Source organism: Lontra canadensis, unplaced genomic scaffold (genome assembly GCF_010015895.1).
Source record: "Lontra canadensis isolate GAN:19392208 unplaced genomic scaffold, GSC_riverotter_1.0 scaffold42, whole genome shotgun sequence".
Lineage (NCBI taxonomy): Eukaryota > Metazoa > Chordata > Mammalia > Carnivora > Mustelidae > Lontra > Lontra canadensis.
In genome coordinates this window covers 6,420,543-6,427,801 of record NW_022631036.1, presented here as the reverse complement: position 1 = coordinate 6,427,801, position 7,259 = coordinate 6,420,543, and the positions used below count along the sequence as shown (strand labels likewise).

Below are 7,259 nucleotides of genomic sequence, written 5' to 3'. Positions count from 1 at the left end.
GATTTCAGGGTGCTATAGAAGCAAAGGGGATTTGAGACATTCAGGTAATTTGATAGAAAAATGATAAAGTGATCAATGTCATATTAGAAGTTATTAAATTCTGAAGAAGTATCTGTTATGGAAGTATAAGCCCATATTTCTGAGATCACCACAGAAGCAATGCTCTTACACTGCATAGCAATTCTCTTGCTGATTTATCTACTAAACAAGTAGCTCTTGTTATCCTACCCATCTGGGTGTCACTAATTTGATGTTTATCCTCATCAGGCTTTCTGAAAGACAATTGGCTATATTTAGACAAGCTATAATTGCCAAATGGTAATTTTATAACATTTTTCTCTCCATTTGCTAGTTGTAATACAAGGAAACATTTTCCCTTCTCCCATTAATTTACTTATTCATTTTTTTTAAATGGAAGTACATATTCATATATTTCTTTTTATCCTATGAATATTCTGTTACCGCCATTATTTGAATACTCAATTTATTTCATATTTAGTGAGTGGAAACCCTTCAGATTGGCACCTGCATCCTTTTGGCTTACCTCCATGATTTTTTTTAGTATAGTTTTACTTTCTGGAACTACAAGGTGTTCCAAGTTCACTTTTTACTTTCTCTGCTGCAACACTAAGAGTCAGCTATATTTCCAATGAGGCCAGTTCCTTTTAATGAGAGGTGGTATTTAGAAACCAAGATCAGGATTTAGGATGTGTTCATTGCTGCTGGTGTCTTTCCCTCTGGGCTCTCAACAGGCATAGCTAAAAATATAAATATTCTATCCACTTTTCTTATCTATCTACCATCTATCTATCTATCATCTATCTATCTGTCATCTATTCATCCATCCGTTTAAACCCATGAGTTTATACTAATTACTCTCATTGGAATTCAGCACCATGGAATTCATTCTAGCCTTCTTTTTTCCATATTTGTAACTCCCTTCTCTGGCAGTAAGAAATCTAGTTTATTTAATCCTCAAACAGTTAATCATTTGCTTAGCTCTACAATACATGGAGGGTAGTTTCAGAATTATAAACTCATACTACCATCAGAAATAGAGCCTCTAACTATTATTTGTTTGCAGTTTTTTTTTTTTTTGGCTTCAGTTCCATTTTCTCACATTAATTCTATTTTTCCTCTTCAATGTAGTTATGCTTTTTTAAAAAAAAATTGAGATGTAGTTATATTATGATGTTTCTGTTCCTTGAGGTTTTATTTTCCCAGTGTTTTAAATTTTATTTTTGAGTACATAAAACAATATGATTCAGTCAATGTCAAAACTATATATAAATATATATTCAGAAAAGAGTCATCACACTTTCCACAATCTCTTCCACTCTGTTCCCACTTAGTCCCTATGTAATTAAACCATTCATTCCAGATTCATCCTTCTTGAAGTCCTTTTTGAAAAAAAATAATAAAAATATGAGACATTTTAAGAATTTGTATGTCATTCTTGCACAGAGGTTATAGTAATCTTTTTTTGTTTTTTCAGTTTTAGTAGATATGCTGACAAAGCAAGAACTATTGGCTTTATTTTTATTGCCTTGTGATAGCAGTGGATATAATAAAGTGATAATTAGATTTTTGGAGGTTTGGCATTGTTGTATCCCCAAATTGGCCTACTGTTCTTTATTCTTAACTTTTCCAATGTCTTACCTGTTTACACTATTGGCATTAATTGTGATCTTATATTTTAGGATGGCTTAAACTGAGAGGCTTCCCCTCAACAACTCCCTTCTTAGCCTTGGAAGAGTTTGCTATTATGAATAGGCTATTCAGTTTGAACTGACATAAGATTTTACTTTTTCCTTCATATATATTTATTTTTTTTCTGATAATATTCTTCTGCCTTTTTCACTTCCTTTAAATTGATTTCTTGTCATTTACTTGGGTTCTGCTTTATAACTGGCCATTTTTGTTTTTAATAAGTAGGGCTTAAGGAACTGGCTTTAATCAGCTGCTATGTTTATACTGGAATGTTTTTTAAAAGGTTCTGAAAATCTCCAACTGATTCTCAATACTTTTAACTTTAATTTTGGGATTTGTTTCCAATTAGTTTGATAGAAGACTTGGAAAGACTTCAAAATATCTGAAGTAAGTGTTCTTCTATTTCTTTAAACTTTCTTTTATTCCTGGTAACATACATCGTGTTTATTGGAGTCCCAGCCAGCCCTTTTTAAACCATTTTTGACTTATTAATGGAGAAGCTAGAAATCTAAGTTGATGAAAGTATGGTAGCCTGGACTATAGGTGCTTATGATTGAACATTCCCAGAAGAAAGGTCTAGAGTTAGGGCCTTCATGTGGAGGATTTCCTAGCTTACACCTATAAGGAGTGGAACAAGGTCAGTTTGTGTCAAGTTTTAGCATCTGCTGGCTGTAGACAAAGATCTTATTAAGTTTCTTCCTTCAATTCTGTGTGTGGATGTGTGTATATTGTGTGTTTTCAATAGAATGAAATGTCATAGAAAGCAGTGTGGTATAGTGCAGTTTTTGAGTATGACCCCCATCAACAATTTTTGCTTATATTTCCTCAATGAAAATATATTTATATAGAAGTTATATACTTGTTCTACTATACCCATGTAATTTATGTCATAAAGCAAAAATGAGATTTAAAATTATATATAATATATATCATAGAATTTATACTATAAATTTCTATTTATAATACACATAAATAGAACTTTTAGATATTTCTTTTCATGCTAATAGATAATCTTGTATACTTCTTGGGTGCATAGACACCACTTTGGAAGCCACGGCTGTGATGAAAATCACACAGAATTTAGAAGATCTGGGCTCCAATTTTGGATTTGTAGTTATTGACATAGTAATCCAAGGACATTTACCTATTATCTGTACATTTTATTCTCCTCCCTTGTAGTGAGGATCAAACAAAATGATATATGTAAACTTTCTAGTATATAACTTGATATAAAATATTTTCAACAAATTTTAATAGAATCTGAACAGTAGTTCATGATTTTCTTCTCAGGAGCTATGATCAGGGAATACATTTAGATATAAATACTAATGAAGAGTGAAGGACTTTTATTAGGATCATTTATATTATTTGATGAGGGAAGTGAAAGTTTGGCCAATGGAAAAAGTTGTCTGAAAATTTCAGTATGCTCCCTTTTTACCTGATCACATTTATGATTTCTCAGCAGTAAGTCAAACTCACTTCTTGTATTTGTAAATAAAAAAAAATATTTATTGAATGCTTGGCATTATTCAGACTCTATGCAAGGAGATGGAATAGTTGAAAAGATGGTCATGTAGATTGTTATTTACTTAAGATTTTGTGTGTTTTGTTTTTATTTGATTAATTTTCTTCAATTGAATTTAATATTTAAGTTATATAAACCATGAGTTCGACATAATTTGCAGGAGAAAGTGCAGATTTGAAGTTAAATATAGAGGTTCGAATTCCATCTATATGATTTGTAAACCATGCAATTTCAAACAATATTCCTGAACTTTATCTCCCTTATCTGTGAAATGAAGATCATTATTTTCATTGTTGGATTATTGTGGGAATTAAATGATAATGTTTGTGAAGAACTCACACAGTTCAAGACAAGTAAATTTATATTCAACAAATATTAGTTATATTTAGAAAACATTAACATAACATAACATCCATATTAACCATAAAAATAAATATCTACATCCCATTTCTAGAAGAGATGCCATTTAATTCATTAAGTAAACCATTAATATTAAGTTTCTGCTTGGTGTCAGAAACCAATGTGAGGAGACCAACAGAGAATTAAACATTATTATTGGAATGCCAAGATGTTGATTATAGCAAAAAGCAGGAAGGGCCATAAGGGGCCTGGACTGGGTGATACCGAATTATCAATATTACCAAATTATCTGATTCTGGCTTCTACTATTTTCTACTATTTTCTCTCTTCAGAGTGACTTTTTTTTTTTCTTCCTGTACAGTCAACATGATGTGCTGAAAATTGCTGCCACAGTCTCATGTTTATATATTATACATCCAGCCAGACAAAGGACTAATTATCCTTTGATCTTAATTATTCTTCTATCTTAATTATAACTTCTTTAGGGAGAAAGTTGGCTTGAGTCTTCTTGGGTTCCTTCTCTACTATTCAGCTAGTCATCTGTGGACACATGGAGACAGTCATACAGCAGAAATGACTCTGCTAGGTCTTTATCTCTGTGGAATGATTGTGGTGAGGTTGGATGTGACAAAGAGAAAACAATTCTAAGAAGAGTGGTTCTTTAGGTGTGGTCTTGAGACACCTTTTAAGTAGTTTGTCAGGTCAAAATTATATTCATGATATTACTAATACGCTTTTTTTCTTTTTCAGTTTTTTTTCTTTTATGGGTATACACATGAATTTTCCTGAGGCTATGTGACATGTAACAAATTGAGTGCAGAAGCAGATATAGGATTTCAGCTATCTTATATTAACCCAATATTAAAGAAATTTTGCAAAAATGTAAAACAATGGTACCATTCTCAGTAACTTTTTGTTTGTTTTGGAATATAAGTTGCTGTTTATTTTTTAAAAATTTCTATTAATGTTAACATGTAATGACTATTATAATTTCATTTTATTTTTTTATTGAAATATAATTGACATATAACATTATGTTAGTTATAAGTGTTCATTCTAATAGAATGAATCTGTAGGTTGTTTTGGGTAGGTGAACATTTTAACAATATTCTTCCAATTCATGAGGGTGGAATATCTTTCCATTTCTTTATGTCTTTCTCAATTTTTTTCATTAATTATCAATTAATGTATGGGTCTTTAGTAATGTATAGGTCTTTCACATCCTTTATTAGATTTATTCCTGGGTGGTTTACTCTTTTTGATGCAGCTGTGAATGGTATATATATATAGATATATATATACATATATGTACATATATATATGTATATGTATATTTTAAATTTCTCATTCTGATAGTTTATTAGTAGTATACAGAAATGCACCTGATTTTTGGTTATTGATTTTGTGTCCCGCAACTTTACTGTATTAATTTTTTGTCCTGACAGCATTTTCATCGAGTCTTTAGGACTTTCTATGTATAATATCAGGTCATCTGCAAATAGTGGTAGTTTTACTTCTTCCCTTCTGGTTTCGAAGTCTTTTATTTCTTTTTATTGTTTAATTTGCCCATCCAGAATTTTCAAAACTATGTTGAACAAAATGATGAAGAAAGGTGGGTGGGGGGGTGAGCTAAATGGGTGTTGAGTATTAAGGAGGGGACTTGTGATAAGCATGTAAGTGATGAATCACTAAATTCTACTCCTGAAACAAATATTACATGATATATTAACTAACTAGAATTTAAAAACTTGAACCAAACAAAAAAACAAAAAGTGGTGAGAGTAGGCATCCTTGACTTGCTCCTGATTTTGAGAAAAAGCTTTCAGCTTTTCAGTACTGGGTATGCTATTATCTGTAAGCTTGTCATGTATGGCCTTTATTATTTTGAGGTATGTTTTCTTTATAACCACTTTGTTGAGCTTTTTAAAAAAGTATAAATGGATATTGAATTTTGTCAAGAAACTTTCCTACAAATATTGAGATGATCATATGATTTTTAAACAAAAGTTTTATTTATTTGTTTATTTGTTTGTTTATTTTGGAGAGAAAGAACAAGTACAAGGTGGGAAGGAAGGAAAGGGTGGAACAGAGGGAGAGGGACAAGCAGGCTCACCACTGAGCACGGAACTGATTTCAGTACCCTGAGATCATGACCTAAGCCAAAATCAGGAGTTGGATTCTCAACTGACTGAGCCACCCAAGCGCCCCAAGATGACTGTATGATTTTTATCCTCTATTTTGTTAATGTGGCATATCACATTGATTGATTTGTGGATATTGAAATATCCTTGCATCTTTGGAATAAATCCCACTTGATCATGATGTATGATCCTTTTAATATATTATTGAATTTAGTTTGCTAGTATTTTGTTGAGGATTTTAACATTTGTGTTTATCGGGTATAGTAGCCTGTAGTTTTCTTTTCTGTGATATCCTTCCTGCCCATAAAGTGTCAGCTCTGTTTTTCGGAATAGAGAAGACAATATATATATAATTTAAATCTACCTAGTTAATTGTTACTTTTATCATTGAAGATTGTTCATTTGATCTTTCATGGACTAAGAAAGGTGAATTGAAGCTTGCTGTTTTAATATGCTACTCTCAATTTTTTCCTTGTTTACTTGTAGCTTTTGCTTTATGTATGCTAACCCTATTTTATTTTTGATACATAAATATCCTTAACAGTTATATTCATTACAAATTGTGTTCTTTAAAAATAATACCATCTTTTAAAATTTCATTTGATGATTTTTTGTGCTGAATTAAATCTTGCTTAATATTACATTATTTGCATTCACCCTGCATAGCCTTTTATTTTCTGACATTCCAAAAAATTACTTTTTGAATATGTCATATATAGCAAAAATATTTGTCTTTCCTGAATTTTTCTGAAAATACTTTTCTTTTAATAGATAAATTTAGTCTTTTGCATTTATAATTATGGAAAGTGTGTTCAGTTTTATGTATGTCTTTTTTTATAATTTATATATCTTAGCCTAATTTTTGAGATGTTCTTTCATTATCAGATCTGCATTTTCTTTATTTTGAGGGTGTGTTTATTTGTTAATTTGAAATATTTATCTTTTTGTTATATGGGTTTCTTTAAAACCACACCTTGGTATAATTCTTTCAATCCTGTTTTTTAGACAGTTTTAATTGATTTCTAACTTTGATAAATGAGATTAAATAATTTTTACCATCCCCTTCCTTTGTCTGTCACCACATTTGTATATGTTTATAACTCATACTTAATTTACCAGCTTTACATTGTATATTTGATCCTAGGCACAAATGACATAAATCACATTTTTTATTTTATTTACTTTTCATCTTGATATATTTTTCTTAAACTTGTACTCTATTTCCTTTATTGTTATTTAAGCATATCTATGACTATAGCCATGTTTATTATAACCACATTTGGTTATAATTTTTATTTGATCCAGAGAAGTATTTTTCTCACAAGTAACTTTTTTAGTCCTTCCTCCCCACCCCATTATTTTTCTCATGTACTGTCTTTGTAAATATCCTATGCTGTGTCTTTTCTGACTGCTCATCTTGGAATAAAGGAAGTTCTTCCCAGAGAAGCTACGTACAGAATTTTTATGTAGAGAATATGCCAAAGCTGGGTTGTAGGGTAATAGGAACTTTCTCTGTTGCCTAA

The 7,259-nt window shown here is 30.7% G+C and overlaps 1 non-coding gene across 1 annotated transcript; it reads right to left on the bottom strand.

Annotated features, from left to right (window-relative positions):
• Nucleotides 1-1,419: 1,419 nt before the first annotated feature.
• On the bottom strand, nucleotides 1,420-1,521 carry LOC116875701. The gene has a single exon (XR_004384254.1). It is a non-coding gene; the product is annotated as a U6 spliceosomal RNA (small nuclear RNA).
• Nucleotides 1,522-7,259: the final 5,738 nt, after the last annotated feature.